Source organism: Lathamus discolor, chromosome 13, assembly GCF_037157495.1.
Source record: "Lathamus discolor isolate bLatDis1 chromosome 13, bLatDis1.hap1, whole genome shotgun sequence".
Lineage (NCBI taxonomy): Eukaryota > Metazoa > Chordata > Aves > Psittaciformes > Psittacidae > Lathamus > Lathamus discolor.
In genome coordinates, this window is record NC_088896.1 from 7,645,717 (window position 1) to 7,665,429 (window position 19,713).

The 19,713-nt window shown below is 41.2% G+C and overlaps 1 long non-coding RNA gene across 3 annotated transcripts in view; it reads left to right on the forward strand.

Moving 5' to 3' along the window:
- Positions 1 to 19,713, forward strand: part of LOC136021578 (uncharacterized) — a 465,479-nt gene that overhangs the window by 197,479 nt on the left and 248,287 nt on the right. The window contains exon 3 of one of the 3 annotated variants that reach the window (XR_010615830.1): positions 5,911 to 6,102. The exons of the other annotated variants lie outside the window; for them this stretch is intronic. This is a non-coding gene — a long non-coding RNA (uncharacterized LOC136021578). Of the gene's footprint in view, positions 1 to 5,910; positions 6,103 to 19,713 lie in introns of those variants that run through there. 3 annotated transcript variants of the gene reach the window in all.

Consider the following 19,713-nt stretch of genomic DNA (forward strand, 5'->3'; position numbering starts at 1 on the left):
TCTAACGATTAAATGCTATCTATCTCTACTTAAGAGAAGTATTCCCATCGTGCTGAAACTGCTCTTTGTGGTCCCCATCAATGTCAATGAAAAGTCTATCACTTACTGCTGTGAGTCTGAAACAAAGCCCAGGTTCACAAAAGCATCCCTTTCCCATACAAGTACTAAGAATGTTCTTGTATTAAAGCACAGAAAAATAATTTCATTTGAAATGTCTGAGACTTCCCACTCGCACAAATGATTAAGTATTTGGCTGCATTTTGGATCTAGTAAATTGGAATACTACCAAAGGTTTCAGTGGTGCACGTGAGGCACAACTGAATTAAGAAGGCAGGCAGAAGGGTAACATGTTGGTCAAGACTTCTGGATCACTTTGCTGTCTCTGAATTCCCCTGGTGTGAAAAGCACCACATCTTTCCATAGCGCCAGTGCAGTTTCAGCTGGAACGAAACAAATCTCCAAGGCTTTGGCTGTATATGTAGCTTATTTCTTCTTACTGGAGTGGGAATAAACACTTTGAAGGCATAGTTTTGATAGGTAAGGTACCACCACTGCATGATAGTATAAGGGGGCAGGTGGCTGGAGTTTGTTTTCATTTTCTTCCTTGAAAAGAATGGGAAGAGAGGTTAGTAGAAACAAGGGAGCCTTTAAAAATAATATCCAATATGTGATTCAGTATACAGCCTCAAATACTTACCAAAAAAAAATAAAAATATATATTTCAAAGTAAACAAAACCAACATGATTCACAGTGTCCAATAACTGCAGTGCAAGGTCAATTAGCCTCAGTACAAACTGCAAATACTCTGACATATCATAGAACCCCTAAAAAACACCAGCTCCTGAGCAAATAAAGCAATGTAACTCATGTGTCTCTGAGACAATCCCAAGGCTTTCTGAAAATGTCGGACTTGGAAGCAGCAACAGCAGAAAAATAAGTCACTTATTTTGAGGGAGCGGTATTTTCCATTGCTTTTCATGCTTCAGTGCCTTGCCACTGTCTAAACCAATGAGACTAAGTGTGTTTTGGTTTTTGTCAAACCTTGGGAGCAAGTTAACAGGTGACTTTTTCACCCTATCTTCATGCATTTTCTTCACTTGCACTCTAATTCCCAAATGTGGTTTTATCATTTCAGTCCTGATATAATGCAATACATAGTTTGATACACGCAGTGCTATGACAACTGCTGTAATCATTACAGTTCTGTTCCTGTGCTGAAATCTTGGGAATCTGAGAGCAAGGACAGAAAATACATGCCTTTTGATGGTTTGTTGCCTTTATTATTTGTGACCAGTGCTTGAAAGAACGGGAGATTACTCTTTTGAGTCTTAATTTTGGTCAGACACTAACCATAGCAGAGGGGCATTTATGAATGCACATTATCAAGCATCAATCTTTGTTAACAGTTTATCAGTGTTAAAATCAACCTTAGTCATATGTATTTTAGCTGAAATAATATTGAGATGGAAGCCTGGCACAGTGGAAATGCTAAAGTAGAAAGAAATGACTGTTAATGTTCAGAGGGAATGAAGAATATGCATGTAGGCATGACGTAGACCCAGCAGCCACTGCAGTAAGCATTAATTTAGCTTTCCGTAACACTTGGATAACTTGGATATAAGCCTGGTGTGGAAAACAACATGCACATCATTTTAACCCTGCCTGCTAAAATGTAATAGCAATTCTCTCCACTAACTTAATCAACTGCTATCAGGTTATTAAATGCAGCCTGCCAGGGTGGTGCAACGAGCAGGTCTGCTGCACAAACTGTGAAGTCTGAAAAATAAATACATTTCATGTCAACATCTATTGGAAATACCTGAAATGCTTTCTGAGCTATCACTTCTCTGTGTGCTTATGAGTAAGTTTGTGGGGTTTTGTTCTGTTTTGGGCAGGCGTGGATGGACTTTTGAGTACCTACATTTCCATGAAAACAGGATTTCAGTCATTACTTAGGGAAAAGAACACCTCTCTTATTCTATCCAGTATAAGCAAAGCTAGGGAGGTTGTTTATAGCATAGAGAAATAAGTGTGCAATGCTTTGATTTAGGAGCGTGAGAGGAGGAGTTGGGGGTCTGAGGGCATATATTATTTTGCAGTATTATTGCAGGGTACAGAGGAGGAGAGAAGCTATTCTAAACTGAGAATCTAACCCTGTAGCACTAACTTCCACTCCAAATTTACTGCATAGTCCAATTGAATGTTTCATTGTGAAGATACCAACATGTTGGATCTTCATCTTTTTGAAGGCAGCAGAAACACGTCCTCAAAGGCCAGTGCCCATAGGAGATGATTTATTTGCTGAGAGGAGCAGGAGAAAGAGAGAGGAAAAGGAAATAATGAATAATGTTGCCAGACTTTGCCCTCTAGGTCAAGTAATTACATGAAAGCCTTGACTTTCTATTTTTCTAGCTGCATCTCTAATTATCTTTCTTGCATTTAAGTATGCTTGTGTCCATAACCATGAAAGCTGCAATGTAGGATATAAGATCATAAATTCATGGCACTGCTCAGAAACTAAACTAATGCATTGCAGTGTTATATAAAACAGGTAAATTACCTTTTAGATAGAAACCTGGCTTACAATGTTTTGAATACTCAGTTTGGCAACAGCTTACTATGCTTAGGGTGATACCCTTTTTGGATGTTGAACCTAGAGCTATGCCCCAATTAACCCAGGAGTGTTCCCATTTAACCACTGCCTGCTGAAACAATCTCTGAGGACCTGCTTGTGAGAGATGTCTGGAATCTTTTGCTAGCTCAGTCTCAAAAGAAGGTATGCAAAGAAATGCTAAGTACATCCCCAAATTGGTCTCTGAGACTGACTTCAAAAGGCCCCTCTGAAAAGCACTTGAGATTCAAAGGGTCGGGGCTAGGGGAGGGAAAGAGGCAGATCAGGAGGAGTGTGAGCAATGCAAACAGAAACGGGAGCAGAAATACATCTGCGAGGAGAGATCTTGAAAGTGAGAAGAAAACGAAGCTTGACCTTGCTAAGTCAAAGAAAAGAGGAGTCAATGAGGAGATCTGAGGATTCCTATAGACTTCCTAATATTCAAAGACTTTAAAAAATGTTGGGTTTTTATCATTTATAACATTCTATGGCACAGATATAAAAAGTGTTTAGGCTTGTATAAAGCTAAAACATTTAAAAAATAGATCAAAACAGCACCCAAATTCCTTCTGAAAGGCACGCACATTCCTCAGAGAAGAGGACAGTCTGAGTTTTACCATCTTATCCAAGATTAATAGAAATTCAGAATTTAAGCTCAGCTCAGTGGCAGTTTAGAGCAGAAGGGCAGTTGTTTCCAGTGTAAATTGAGACTCATACTATCAGGAGACACTGATGACCACAGCCCTTTGAGGTTCCTTGGGGAAAAGTTGAACACAGAACCAGGTTGTTGTAACAGAACATCCCCTTGGCGCATTAACCAAAGCCAGACCTCCCATCAGCATACTTGTGATTCTTTTTTGCCACTGGCATTTCTGATCCCAAGGGAGTTATAATGAGACAATATACTGCAAACTACCCCAGTTGTGTTACTGTTTGTATTGTGAATGCTATTTGGAAAGAAATTGTGCTTGACCTTTAACTAGATAAGTTTACAGTGAGGTCTCAAGGAGTCAACAGTTAGGAACTAATCAATAAAAAGTTATCATTGGCTCCATGACTCCTTTCCCTGATAGATTTAGGCTTTTACTGATCTACAAATGTCTGTAGTTTAAGTCTTAGCAAGGCCTCGAAGGCAGACACCAAGGTAGAGGCAGGAAACAATGCTGATACTGCTCAGGTGCCCAGCTTGCCATTCAGATGCAGGTGGTAAATGCTGAGGGTGATTGTCCCTGTAAAAAACCTTCTGGCTCAGAAGGTTTCTGCAGTAAGTGGGGAGTTTGCAAAAGGGACTCTACATTGCTCCATCCAAACTGAGTAATAATAAAATGCTACAAGTGCATTGGTGTAGGGAAGAGTTAGAAAAGCCTGTAGGAGACTCCCAGAAAACTTAAACTGAAGATATAAACATGCCATGCCATCTTTCATAGAATGGTTTGGGATGGAAGGAACCTTAAAGATCACCCAGTTCCAGCTCAGAGTGTCTCCATAGGAGAGGGGCTCCAGCCCTTTGGTATCTCCGTTGCTTTGCTACAGCAGGTCCAAACCCTTCTTACACTGGGGCCCTGGATCCAGTACTCCAGGTGGGGTCTCGTAGGAGCGATCTTTAATCATCAGCACCTTCTTATGCCAGTCTGTGGCTAACATTTAGGACTTCAGCTTCAACAGTTCAGACTGTTTGGCAGTGAGCTTACCCAGCTTTGGGGTGACTGTGCATCAGAAGAGATTGCTACAAAAGTGAGACTCCAGCTGTATGGATGAGGTAATGGAGGGCAATCTAACATATTGTAAGAATAAGTAGTGTTGTCTTTAAATTCCTTGTTTCAAGTCACTACTGCAACCTTTCTGCACTATGAGAATGACCCTTCTTTCCCATGAGGTCTTGATGTGAAGCACTGGTTTGATAAACTGCTGTTGCTTGGTTTTAAGCTAACCTGTAATTGAACATGGTGTATTGCAGTTTTAGTTGAGAGGTCAATCTAATTGTCAAGTAATTGTCTGAAAATTACATGAACAATAAAACACAAAGTTGTACACTTTGTAACATACAGTGTGAGGCTGGGAAGAAATGTTTTTACATTTAATTGACATTTAACAAAATAATTACAAGTCCCTCAGGATAATTAGAATACACACTGTATTTGCAAAGTGCTTAAAATACTAGTTGACCTTTAGGAAGTGTGTTAATCAATAACAAACATGTAACGCGCTATTATGCCAATTAAATGCCTGTGTATTTCACTCAGGTATTTGAAGGCGAAGGTTAAAGCATGTTAAATCACGGCCTGTCCAGGTGGGCACTTTGCGCTGGCGCGTTGCTTCCAGAGGAAGGAAGGTTTCTTTTGGAATGTCCCAAGGGTCCTACGGATCCATTTTAAATGTACAGCAGGGATTTTAAAATCCTGATCTCGTGTGAGCTGCACCCACAGGGCTTGTTCCCAGGAACGGTCTTTCTGCCCCTTGAGTCTCCCTAGAAACTCCCAATGGATTTGGGCTGGCATGAGACTGTGGGAAGGGTGACCCTCAGCAGTGTCTGCCGACATCCAGAGAAATATAGCGAGGTGAATCTTACAGGGGTGGGGTGGGGAACTCACAGGGTTTGATAACCGGAGCAGAGGGGAATCTTGCAGGGCTGAGAACTTGTGTGAGGGGAACTCGTAGCAGGGAACAACTCATGGGGATGGAAACCCACAGGGGCAACTCATGTGGAAAATCTCATGTAGAAAAACCTGCATTGAAAAGTCTCATGTGGGAAACACTTGAGCCAGGGAAAACTTGTGTGGACTAATCTCATGGTGGGACAACTCGTATCGGGGGGAATCTCATGGTGGGAGAACTCTGAGGGGGAGGAACTCAGGATGCAGGGAACTTGTGGGAAAAATCTTGACAGAAAAAACCCTTCACAATCTTTAATGTGCCCTTAAAACCTATTTGTGTTGTGTTACTCTTTTCTGTAACACTTGGTGCAGGACCTCAAAGGTAAGAAGTGGAAATGGTTGGCACACGCAACCAGAAGTTGCAGGTTCTCTGCCAAATTCAGTGAAGTGGTTAAAAGCAAGGAAAAGAGAGGAAGTGTTGTTTTTTCTTTCTGCTTTTGTAGGAATTTTTCCAAGATGTTATCTTTGCAAAAAAAAAAAAAAAATTATTCAGACACAAGTGATCTAAGAACAGAATTGTTGCTCTTGATGTAAATCAGCATTACTCCACTAAGCTGTAACTGTTCAAGTATGTTGAGGATCTGATCAAACATATTTGACAAAGGTGCAGTAAATTAATATGGCCATTCTCTCTTTTTCAACAGTAATATGCTTCTGATTTGCATAAAGGTCAATGAAGTGTTAAATTGAGGCTGATTAAATACACAGTGTGAAGGAAATGATTCCAAGAGCAAGAATCAGTGAGACGACAGATACGAATGAGGATGCAATAAAAATAAGGTAATCAGTGAATAAGAAAACCACCTTCTGATATACAGAGTCCAAAGCTGTGACGATTTGAAGAAGCAGTGGCACAAGTACTGGGGAAAAATAAAACCAAACTCTCTCCTTCCTGTGTAATTGAGGCTTTGTACTTGTCAGTATTGGCTCCGTACCGGGAACTGGTATACTTAGAGCAGAAGGTCAAAGGCATCAAGTCAAGTAGTTCAGAACTACCTTTTAATAATATCGTCCCCAGGCCCAGTGCTTCCAGAAAAATTCTTTTTCATAACCATATGTTTAGATAAAAGCTCCTCTTCCTGGTCCTGCCTTTACATTGCTATCACAGTGTAAGTAGGCAACGTGCTCATCTTAAATTTGCTAAAACAATGCAAATGAAATATGGTATTTTCCAAGTGTTTTGTTAATGATAACCACTGTAAAGCAATTTTTGTTCAGTTTTTGTCTGGACTAGATTTACTAAGTAAATAAGGAGCTCCATGTTGTCCTAAGAGCCCATGGAATTCCCAGTTAAGACTGAAACTGGTTTGGTCTGAAGGTTCCCGTGTTGCTCCAACATGAGGTTATGACTAGATGTGATTCCTCATATTCACTGGAATATCTGTCTATTGCATTTTAAAGCATAACACAAAAAAGAAAGCAAACCCGCTATGTTTGCGTTACCCATATGAAATAAAGCCTTATTTTCTAGATAATTGTCTTCTGAATAATACATTGCTCCCAAGATGTAATCTAATTGCCTAAGAGGTAAACCGGGAATTCTGCAATGAAGTTGATGAAACTGAAGTCAGACTCGCATCAATAAAAGCTGTCCCTAAATATTCCCCTAAAACATTCTTAAACTTGAGGAGTATACCTTGGGTTTAGTATTCACAGAAATAGAGATTTACAGTCAGTGAGAAGCTGATGATGAAAAAGTTGAGAGGTTTTATGAGTCCTGAGGCAATAAAATGCCAAGCTATCCATCAGGCCATTTGAAATAAAAGCCCAGAAATCGCTCTCCAAGAGGATTGTTGATTTTCCATGTAAATAATTGATAAAATAATGTACAGACATCTTAGCTGTAGACGTAACTGCCAAAAGCTGTGAAGCTGCATTAGAATACACTGCATTGCTTTCCTTTAGAAAGTTCAGTTTCCAGTATGATTCCAGCATTACTGAATTCCATCACTCAAGTTTGGGGAATCTTTCTCACAGGTTGAATTCTTTCTGGTTGATGTAAAGTTTTAAAGTGTGATTTCTTCTGCCCTACACACACACACAGAGCAGTCTTTTATGCAGAAATAAGCTATTAGCGATCCATTCATGACGCAGTCCCAGTCTGATTTGATCTTTATGGAGCAGTGGTGCATAAGGTGGAGCATGGTACTCCAAATGATATTTCTCTGATGTTCTGTAGAGTGGCTTTACAGTTTTTCTATCTGTTTCTGAAATGGATCATACTACATTTGCATTTTCTGAGCTTATGGGAGTCCATAACTCCCATTTGCTCAAAACAGTTTTGATACATCTAGAAGAATGAGTGGAGTGGAGACAGAGGAAATACTGTTATCCACTAGTTGCAAAATTTGCCTAAGGGGCTTTACATTGTTTTTCCATAGTCTGTTAGTTTCCTGCATGTGTTTTTTGTTTAAGTATAGGTGCTAAGGACCATGCAACTGCCATAGACCAAAGTGTTCTGAAGCTGCAAGGGAAAAATACTGAATAAGGCAGCAACTGGGAGTAAATTAACCATACTGGGGATTCAGCATCTAATTCTCCCCTGCACTGCAGATACCATGACTAAAGAGGAGCAATTTCTTCAATCCCAGGATAAACTGTAGTGAAGAAATACTGAAGGAATTTAATATGCCAGAACTAGATAAATGGCTGCTTTAATATGGCTTCATGACAGGTTTCTGTTTAGTTTCTACCTAGAAGCTAAACTAGGAAAGAAAAGCTTCCCTTACAGTTCCTTGATACCAAATGTCTGTGCAATGAAAAAATGGAGCAGCTACATCAAAGTGAGAAAAGTACTGAATGAGGGTTTGTCCCAAATTTAAATGTCCATCACTATGAAACTATGTCACCTGTTACAAGAGTCAAAGGAACTTTCACAGGCATTTTGCTCATCATATTCAGGATGGTTCTTTTTGCCTGTCTAAAGTGTTGTACTAAAGCCTCAAGGAAGAGTTATAGTCTCAATTATTCCTTCTGCATTGCTCCCATATTCGTACTGAGTCCTGAGGGAAGGGTTACCACTAGTAATTAATCTTTCCCTAGTTTCTCTGAGCAAAAGTACCAAGCTTGCAAACAGGGAGACAGTTTCCTTTTTTAAATGTCTCTGCTACTGTCTAGAATTTTTATTGCTTTAGTTACAAGAATTAAGTCCAAACAGTTACTCTGGAATCTGGTAGTTTGGTTTTGGAAATGTAACAGGCAGAGTTCCTGTGTTGGTTCTGTCCATTATTCACCAAGATCCATCATTTTAATAAATCACATGGTAATACAGATTCCAGATTAATGGTCCTGATACCTTCTGCAGTAATCACTGAAACTAGAACTAGAAATATGCTACTTAACCACTGTTTGATGGTTATCACTAATGATTATTTTATGTTGTTTATTTGCATTGTCCTAGTTTCTTCGAACTTATTATCCGTAGGGTGAGGTGAGCATTAAAAGATTTGGATAGTAAGTCCAAAATGCAAGTATCTGGTAGACTGACTTAGATTGTTCGTATTTCCTTCATCTCCCATGTTGAGGGTCATTGCATAGCCTATATGCTGTTTAATTGCTAATAGGTAATACCAGTGTGAAACCATAATTGGTTGATTTTATGCTTCAGTCTTGTGGGGGATTTGCATCCTGTAGGGTGTATATGTTTCTTTTTGAACAGTTTGAGATCCATTTTCATCCCTGCTTTCATTTTCCCCCTTCAACAGTTGCTCAGAAATATCAAACAGTTCATCCTTGGGAAGATTATCTCATTTGAATCTGCTTTCCCATTTAGACTTAAAGAGGCACCTGAAGGTATCAAACAGAGCTCACATTCATTTCAGCTGCAATTATAGCCCAGAATCACTGTCAAGGCTATGCTGAGCTTTACCTATCCCCTTAAAAGCTTAGATTTTGTGACCCTTTGTTGTTTCAACATTGGGAAGCTCTTGCTGCTGGGTGATAGGATTCTGAGAGCTGGATTAGAGCACGTTACCGCAATCTTCCTTTGTATATAAAAATTTTCCTTTTCATAAACTCAGCAGTATGGCCACCAGTCTGGAAATAGAAGCCTGGAAGTGGTGTCAAAGCTTAGAGATTTACACTAAAGTTAGTATGCATTAAGTAAAATAAATAAATAGAACCAAAGTGGGAAGTGGCTCGTCTGCTCTCTTTAGGGCATGTGTTTGCTTATAGTCTGGCAGTTCGGAGTCGCAGCCAGTTTTGGAGACTTCAACTTGGTGTGGTGAAATACTAATGAGGTTAAAATACACGTGCTCTTTTTTTTCTTCTTCAGAGATCTTATCTAATTAGTGCCTTAAACCATTTAAGAGAGTAAGGTTGCAAACATGGCACTTTGCTGAGCTTTCAAGTGGGTTCACTGCAATACCGCAATAAGCAAGTTTGCTTTTTAAGGTGTAACCTAAACTCCTTGAGTCTGTGACTTCTTAAGTTGTGAGCTTTAACAAAATCTCTTCTCCTGCTTCCTGTAAATAAATTTTTGTTAGCTCACTTGAAAGGTATTTCTTGTAGAAAAGTTAAGGGCTTTTGAGGTTTCTGAGTGCTTCCTTCAGAGTAGTCTGATCACTGCACAATCAGGCACCCTGGGTCAGGTCCAGAGTAACTTGAAATCCACTGGAAAGATTTCCCTGGACTTGAGGAGGCTTTGGGACAAGTTTTATCTGGAGCTATTTCAGTCCAGCTTGAGGCTTGCAGGTTTCATAGCTTAATGTGTAGATATCTGGGAGGACGGGGGTAATGGAAGTGGACCCCATCAAAGGTAATGCTGCTAAGTGAGGGATCTCTGATTCATGACCCTGCACTACCAAATGAAAATAGAAATTGTACATCTATCCTGAACTGAGCCTCTGGCATATCCACTGTGCACTGAAAGCCTATGAAGAGCTCTGGGAATGTACCCATGTGTCTCACAATAGCATTAAGCAATCAGCCAAATTAGCCTAGGTTCACTTGCATTAGAAAATATTACCTGGTCAGGATGCCTAATTTCAGAGCTGCAAATGTGCCTGCCAGCTGTGACAGCCAACACTTCCTAACCTAGCAATTGGGTCACACAAGGCAGCCGAGTAGATGTTTCAATACAGAGTGAAATGAAATAAGCCATTGCTGAGTCCAAGTTACCCTTGCTTTTAGTATCTATACTGGCCTAAGCTCCAGGACAATTAATTTTACAATAGAAAAATGAGTGAAAGCTACAAATGCAAAGTTTGTTCCCTGCTGTGCATATTAAACTCTTAGTTTAAATTCTACCTTTTCCACATGTCATATATTAAAATAAATTAAAATGTATTAGGCCTCATTCTCTTCTCAGTGAGACAGATTTCACAATTGTGTGGTTCCAGTGCCTGCAATAATGGCTTTGCAGGCTCAAATTGCATAGAAGAATAGAAAACTCAAACTGCAGAATATTTATGTTGAAAACTGCACAAGAAGCAGGCTGATGGCTCACAAGGTGGATTGAACCAATGTAACAGCTCATCCAGTGTTCTTTAGCATGATTATTTATTTTACCAAAGCAAAAATTTGGGTAGACCTGATAAGGTTTTGGCCTCTTCATAAATGTACAGCAATTGTCTTTTCAGATCTTCCATGAGGAAAGCATTTGTTACAATTATTTTGGCGAAACTCTGTGAAAGTGTGAATGACACTGTAGGTAGGACAAAGATTCTCACGTAAAATTGCAGAAGATTTAAAATGAAAAGCTAATACTTTCCAGCTGTAAATATACAGACTGCTGTGAGAGTTTCCTTTATGTCCAGGAGGTGTGAATGCGATGATAAACTAAAGCACACTGGGAATCAGAATCAAGGCTGTCCCCATTCAGAATAAAAGTAGAGCAACTACTCACATCCCAAGTGTCAGACTCAGCCATGCTTTCTCAGTACAGTGGAGCATCCATTTAGCCTCTTTTGACTCTTCTCCAAAAAATGGTTTTGTTTGTCCACATGCAGTCAATATTAATTTAACTTCAGTTAAAAATGTTTTATGACTTCAGTGAAGTAGGACTTCACCTGCCTCTTTGCTTTCCATTTCTTTTCATCCTTAGCTCCTGCAAATATGATGGTCTTTCTTATTCCCCATGTGCAGAATAATCAATGTAGGCTATTGTATCAGTGCTCTTCTCTAGTGCTTGGCAGATTTTCTCTCCAGACTTCCCTAGGGAATTCCCTGTTGTGCTATTTGTTGTTACATGTTGTTTCATATAGTGAACACTTCACTGATGTTTATTATGTAGAAAACAAGAACAATGAATGGTGGTTAACACTTTGTAGGTGGATAGCTTGTCCTCTAAGTAGTTCTTCTACTCAGTCTTTTGCTTTCATGTTTGAACACTCATGATTGATTTTCTTTAAGTTCATCATATTGTTTAGCTGGTTGATTTTAGTCTACTGTACATGATGTTTGAGTATTGCTGTATTGATTCCCCAACAAGACATTTTAGTTTCAAAACATTAATGACTCAAACTATAGGTACTGGCACAAGTGTTTTCTTTCATAAAATCATTCAACAATGGCCAAGGAATAGAAAAACTTTGTGCTTATTGCCTTTTGTTTGGAAACATTTAGCTAGAACCTTTTTTTACAGTAAACTACTTCCAGTGAAGGAGATAGAAGCTGTTATAGCTCCTACGCAACTTAGGCAATTTGTGATTTAGAAGCCACAGTGGGACTTTGTCCTGCAATGCTCTCTCCCGTGCCTGTTAGCCCTGTGCTTGGATTCTCTGGGGAACAGCTGCTAATAAATAACACTAAAAGAAGTACTAGACCTCCCTTCCATTTGTGTTTCCCTTACTGCAGACCTCTGTGTTCTTAGATAAGGATGTGGTGATACGCACATAAAAGAACTGTTCTCCACTGCTGAATATACTTCATATGAGTGTCTTGTTGAAAGACTGATTTTTGCCACTGTTCTCTGACTTTATTTGTTGTCAAGATGAACATGCACACTATGCTCTGGAAACATAAACATGTATATTTGGTCTTTTGTCTGCATTGGAGAGCACTGACTATGGCATGTCATGAACCCCCTTTTCTAAAAGAATCTGAAAATTGTAAGCAAAAAAAAATTTCAGGTTGAAATTATTACTCAATTCAGTCTTCTTGAGAACTTTTCACACCTCTATGCATAAGATTTGCATAAATTCTTATAGTCTTAGACCAGTGTTCGGAAAATCACATGTGCGAAAGCAAGAAGGTACCATAAATTAACACAATAAATTGTATGTGATATTCTTACTAAAATAAGACTTTGGTGCTGGCTTATTTGTGTATATTAAGATCTTTTAAACCTGTATAGTTGTGTTTTAGCATCATGTCATACTTTCATTGCAATACAGTGCCTTTGCATAATAGTTTGTCTGACACCAGCTATTGCAAGGGACTAAACAAGGAGAAATTCTATTACTTCGTATTATGAACACTAGACTTGATTTTTATTGTAGTCTAATAAATGCATTAGCCCTGCAACCTCCTGTATTCAGTTTTGTCCTTAAGCCATGGTGCATTTTAGTTATTGATTTTGTGATGATCTCAGCTTTTGTGCGGGGCTGGTTAATGACTGCAGAAATCAGAACACATTAGTGAGAGGCGCTGCTCTCAACGGTAATCTCTATTTCTTCCTTCAGCCAGTTTGATGAAATTCTGCTGGCTTCCTCTCTCAGCAGGTGAGATGATTATATGTGAGTTTGGGAAAGGTATCTGACTCGATTTGCACCCAGTGGTTCAGTTGCATTTGATTATTCAAAGCATCAGTCATGGGACTGTGTTTGTACACATTAGTAGCACAAGTGCTGTCCCATAAAATTCAGTCTTGGAAAGATTCCCTTAGCCGGGAGAGTTACAACAAGGAAAATCTCTAACGCGTTTTGTGCTTAGGGTGTGACTTTCTGACGCAGTTCAGAAATGGTATTTTCAAATGGGGATCGCCCCTCCTTCTGTTAGTGCCCCTCCGTCCCCGTTGAGTGACCCGGAAGTGTTTGTTCCAAATTTTCTGATGTCCTGAAGGCTTTTGCACGCTACCTTTCTAGTTTTTGTCCTGGCCACTTGGTGTGAATGGAAGCCATCTCCTGTGCTGCCAGAAGAGGAGCAAGTGCAGGACAGACATGCTGCAACAGTGAGTCGGGCGGGATGAGGGTATAAACCAAGTCATTCTGAGGTAACTGGAATGCTGCTCTCACTGAAGCCCTGTACGTATTCCCAGCTTACAGAGCTCTAATTTAGCATGAAGTCATTTAGGCTCACTAATTTTCCAATTATATTTTCAAGAGTATAATGTGCACTTGAGAAAACTGTCTTCCGCTGTCACTCACCTTCATTGTACCCAACACAAAACCATTAGAAGGGGCAGGACTAAGGAGTCAGGGCAGGACATTGTGTAGACCCTGCAGGACCATGGGTAAAGCAGCTTCAGAAGTTGTTAAGGTGAACTTGAGGTGATCTTGCAGATATGTTTGTAACTTGCTGTGCTACTGATTTGAGGAGGGGTGATTTTAAAACAAGTACCATATGCAAATACCATAAATCATCTTATTTTTCAAAGGGAAAAAATGTGGTTTGGTTTTCTTCTGTTTCTCCATTGCGGAATACTCCTCCTGGGCACTGCCAGTCCAGTGAATCTCTTTCCATACATACATGCCACAGCATGGCATGTTCACCAGTACATCAGCCCAACCTATGCAGCAGCACTGTCTTCGACAGGACATGTACAGCTAAGCAGTAGACCATGTTGTCCTGCTCTGGAGAAGAGTTATTTACTTGTTTGTCCTCTGTTAGTCCTCAACTGTTAACCATAGATTATTTCTTTTCCTAATAGCTATATGGAACCTGGGGGCAATACCCACTGGGATCTGTCTGCTGACTTAGATCAAATTTTAGTTCCAGATATATTTTCTGTCACTTCTTTTATATAGGACTTGTAAATCTTTTCATGTAGAAACAGTGTGGAACTAAAGGTCTAAACTTCCCCTTTGATGTCAGTAAGAGCTTCCCTGCTTAGTTGGATTGGACTGTGATATTGTACTTTCACTGGGAAAGAAAACCTTGATAATGGGTTGTTAGAAACTTTATTGGTATTTTTAAATTAAACTTTAAGTGGGCATATTAATAAGCTGATATAATGAGCTCTGCTGTGGGCTTGGGGAAACACGAACAAATATATGTATTATTAATAAAATCAAAAGTGTAATCAGGTGGATATTTCCATTTATGTGCAACAGGTTTTGTAAATCAGCTATAAATCTTACTGAAATCTTAAATGAGCTAAGGATGCTGTATGGTTTCACTGCGTACCCAAAGCACTGGAACCCTTGCTGAGGAAATTGTGTTAAGGACGTTTTATTCTTAGTTTATTGCAATATTTCTTCTGAGCAGGGTATACAGTTTGAGCTGCCCCTGAATGTAGGCATGCTGTGCTTTCTGGAACAGAAACAGATGCGTTCATCTCTTCCTTATATGTGGCACCCAAGAGGGAAAAAACAAAACAAACCCCAAACCTAAACAACCCATGCTTTGGGGGTGGTAACTATTCCATGTCCTATTGATACCCCTCTCTCATCTCTCAGAAAGCTGGGATTTTAAAGATAGTCACCGAGAAGTGTACAGGCAGAGTATTTGTTCTGTTCTGATAAGCATCTATTATAATCGTCTCACCTGGACAGATCCTGCTTTGACATTCCAGAATCTTCATGTATTTCAAGCTATGTAGATTTTAAGTAGCATCCTAATACTTTCACATACATATAATTTTCACCATTATATATTATTTCTATATATTTTATTTGTATTCTATTTTATTTTTATATATTGGTCTTCATTATTTTGTGCATATTATGAGGTTAGTTCTTCTTTTCCTCTCTAGCTGTAATTGCTCGGATAGTATCAAGAATGCAGTCTGGTATAAATTTGGTAGTTCCAAAGACATGACTGTCTTGGGTGATGCTGCATGGGTTAATTTAATTCCCAAACTACTGTACGTGCACTGCAAAAATGCATTAACTGAAGATTTTCCGAAATACTGATTTCACACTAGTGCGGATTGATACTTAAATGAGGGAAGTGATAAGTTTGTGTATTAAGGCTCTGATATTTACACTGCATCGCAGACTTTGTGTTTCACGCTGTCTCTGAACTCTGTATGTTTTTCTAAACAGCTGAATATGCTTTTTCTTCTGAAGAGTCAGTATTTCAGCTCTCAGCTTTTCATAGGCCAACAGCAAGGGGGAAGAGAGAGAAAAATAAGAACAATAATTACTCCCACTTGTGTATCTTTCATCTCAGTCTCCCAAGCCAAACACCATTAGTCAGACAGGACTACTGGTTTTATTTCTGACCTGCATCCAAGCTGCCTTTTCTTGTGATCTGGCTCGAGGTAATTAGTGATAGGAGAATTGCTGGGTGGCCAGGACAGAGCTGACTCTGGTGTCAGTACTGAGCATCTCCGATTTCCCCTCTTGTGAGTAAAGAGCGTCTTTTCCAGGAAATCTCCTGCTGAATGGGAAATAGAATCAAGAGTCTAAGGCCTGTTTAGTTATGAAATATCGTAGAATCCCAGACTGGTTTGGGTTGGAAGGGTCCTTAAAGATCACCCAGTTCCAAACCCTGACCATGGGCAGAGGCACCTTCCACTAGAGCAGGCTGCTCCGAGCCTCGTCAACTCTGGCCTTGAACACTGCCAGGGATGGGGCAGCCACAGCTTCTCTGGGCACCCTGTGCCAGCGCCTCAGCACCCTCAGAGTAAAGAAGTTCTTCCCAATATCTAATCTAAATCCCCATTCTGTCAGCTTAAAACCCAAATAATCTCCTGTGGATAGACACGTGCACAGGAAAACCTTGCACATGAAAACACGTGAAGAGCTCGTGTAGCGTGGGGAAAGGCGCATGGAACATCCCAAGTGTGAGGAACGCGCCGGGGGCGAACATTCGGGGGCGAGGGGGGAAATCCCCTCCGGGAGGACACCTCTGCGGAGGGGGGAGCTCGCACTGCGGATCTCGCGGTGTTAAAGCCGCAGTCCCCGAGCGGGGAAGCGGGAGGCGGGGACAAGGGTCCCCCGTGTACGAACCGGCTGCCCTCGCTGTTACCGGGAGAGAGTAAGAACAGGCAGGTGGGTAGGTGCAGAGTGGGAAAGGACGGAAGGGACCAGTGAGCCCATGAGCTGCATCCCAGCAGCTCTGGATCTGGGGGCAGGACCTGCGCTGAGGGCACTGTCACCGTGCTCACCTCCCGCAAAACCGGGCAGGCTCCCCACGCTGCGCACCCGGACACATGGCTTCTGCAGCAGCTTTGCCAGTGCAGCACCGGAAACGCTGCAGGCAGTGCTTCAGATTCAGAGTGTTGGTTGCTGTCAGTGAAGAAGTGCTTTCTCCTGTTAGGCCGGGCAGGTCTCTGACCTGGGAATAGCCTTAATGGTGACAGTTCCTTTTAACTGCCTGGATCTTAAGATGCTGCTTCTGTGGAGAGTTGACAGATGAAAACAAGGCTGCTTCTCACTTTACTGTGGCTGGTTTCCCTTTATTTTGTTGAAAACACAGGAACAGGCTCCTAGCCCAAAGCCTCTTGCCTGTCCTGCGTGGAGCCATGTGTGCTCCGTTGCTGTAGAAATAAATAGGGATGCTGTATTTTGAGCTTTTTGTGTGCAGACCTGAAGCACTCAGGAGACTCAGGGTTATTCCATCACCCAGCGAGGGAAGGAGCTGGGCAAGACGAAGGAAACCCAGAAAAGGTCTTGTAGAAATCCAGGTGAGGAACTGTCCATCCATCCATCTGCCACAACGCAGACATCCCGGGTGGGCAGGATTTAAGGTATTTCCTCTGTGTTTGTCGTAGCCTTTCCTCCCTGGACAGAGTTGATCCTGCTTCTCCCAGACACCAAATGCTTGTAGGATGCTGGTTTGAGTCTTATGCCACAGGCTCACTGTGCAGCCCTCAGCAGGGCAGGGCTTAGTCTCTTTATCCTGTTCTGCACCGATAAATGATGCAGACCACCTCATGGCAACTGGCAGGGTAGAAGCAGACTTATAAACAAGCAGGCTACTGAGTATGACTTGGTTGTTGCTCCATCATGAGCTGCCTGCAGGTCCCCTGTCATGGGCAGACCTCCTCCTGCAGGCTCTAACCCCTGCGTAAGCACAGGCTGAGGTAAGCAGTTGGCATCTACTATAAGGATGCTTAACCTTGCAGTGGCTTGTCTCAGCCTGAGATACAGATCTTCATTTGAGCACATGATAATTATGCAGTAACCATAAGTGACAACTCAATATTTCCCATGTTCCCACATTTTGATTTTATAATGGAAGAAAACTTATGATCCTATTAACAAGTTGTTTGTTTGTGGTTTTTGTCTAGAAGTTATGGCCTTTTGATGGATGTGTTATGTACATGCTGACTGATTAAATGTGATGGTAAATGAAAATGTATTCAATAATACAGGCTTGGGATGCCAGCCAAAGTATTCATGAATAAAACCAATGCGTGACAGAGGACATAAGGGTTGTGTCCTGTGGCAGGGTCTGAAGTCCAAAGAGTGTCAAGTTCAGAGTCAGTCCCACCAAGGGGTTTTAGTTGCAGTCAGATCTATGGCGTTGGTTTGTTTGGTAGTGCACCTGCAGTGAAAACTCCCTCCTGGGTGCTTCTCAGGAAGAGCCTCATTTCTGCCAGGGTTTCTGTTTGTTTGGGGTTTTTTTTACCCTAACAAATGTCAGTATGGAAACCAAGGTGTGAAATGCCTGTGAGCCCCAGCACCCGGTGTACAGGCTCAGCTCCCCTGCTCAGCTCCAGCCTCTGCTGTGGCGCAGTCCCACCAGTTCTGATTTCCCACAAGCTTTTTTGTCATGTTAAAGGAGTAGATTGTGCTGAACTGTCTTACAGTAATAAGCAACATGTTCTGTTAAATCCTCTGTCTTCCTGGATCAAAGTCATAGTGGAATTGTTGCTGAAGCCTGTTTGCTGACCTTGAGTTGATACAAAGTGTACGAATCCAAGACCTTTTCTACATGGAGACTAAAAAGGAAGTGTTAACACTAGGTGATTTCAGTCTGTTTTTCTTTCATGCAAATATAGTGAGATGCAGCCACAGGAAATTTGTGATGTCAAATTGTGGTCCAAGATCAAGATCAGGAAGTTTTTACTGGCTTGCAATATCTTACTACCTGCATCCTTCCTCCTATCGCCATAACCAGCAGTCTGCAGAAGGCTTTAAAACCTTGTAAGCAGCTTAAATCTTTCCACAGCACTGTTTTACATTTTAGTTCCACAGGTCCCAGTTTTGCAAACCTGTTAAATGTGCTCTGAGAATGATCCCAAAGTTCTCTGCGAGTGATTTATGTGCAGGAAGAGCACCCTTTCCCATTGAAAAGCTGCCACCAGCTGAGGAAAAAAAAACGTTTTATTCTTGGCTTTTCAGTGTTACATGTTGGAATAGGCAGAAATTCTGGGTTAAAAGAAATCCTTCAAGGGAATGGGGAAAAAAAAGCTTTAGTCCTCAAGTTATAATAGTAAATGGGGACTTTTTCCATCCTGTTAAAATGAGAGACTACACCATCACTGGCAGTGACCTGGATTTTGTTTTGATAGACAGATATGCACGTATTTGGAGATGTGCTCCTCTGGTCAACTCCCAAATCTTGCACCCTCCCACTGCCCAAAGAGCCATTGGTTTTCACAACTCTTCCTCCCTCCCACCTCTGTGCAATCGAATTACCTCAGCCCGTCGCCAGTGAGGAACAAAGCTCAGTCAAGGCTGAAACGTAGCAGAAACAGGATAAAAGTCATAAAGGGGAAGTTAATGGCCCAGCAATCCCTATCGGGAGCACTACTGAATGGGCTCTGTTATTTCTGCCGTATCAATCACATCTCGCTCAGGGAATCTTTGATGGTTTCCTTGTTGCTGCTTTTACTGAGGAGAGAGCCAGGTGAAGAATCCCCCCAAAGCCTAGCAGGGGGCTTGTTAACCAGGAGCAACCTGTGGTATTTATCTTGGTGTCACCTCATAGTTCTCTGCTTGTTCAGCAAAGTAGCTCCATCAACATCAGTGTCTTTGGAAGTAGCCATTCACTTTAAATCAATCGGCGCTTGAGTGCCGACACACGTTTCGGGCACAGCAACATGGTCAAAATGTTGGTATAGAACAAAAGGTTAGTGTCAGGAGTTACACGCAGCCTTGGGTGCCATGGTTTAGTGTGAGGTGTCCCTGCCCATGGCAGGGGGGTTGGAACTGGATGATCTTAAGGTCCTTTCCAACCCTGACTGTTCTATGATTCTGTGATTCTATGGTTTAAAAATACAGAGTTATATCCGATGCTCTTTCTAGAGGTTTAATTTGGTGTTTAGTTTTCATTCAGGGTAGCTTCTAGACCAGTTGCAAAGATCACTTTATAGAAATCTGAGCTATTTACACCTAAATAGGATAATCTGGATGTATGGATGCTGACTTATTTAGAATGTAGCTCTTGAATAT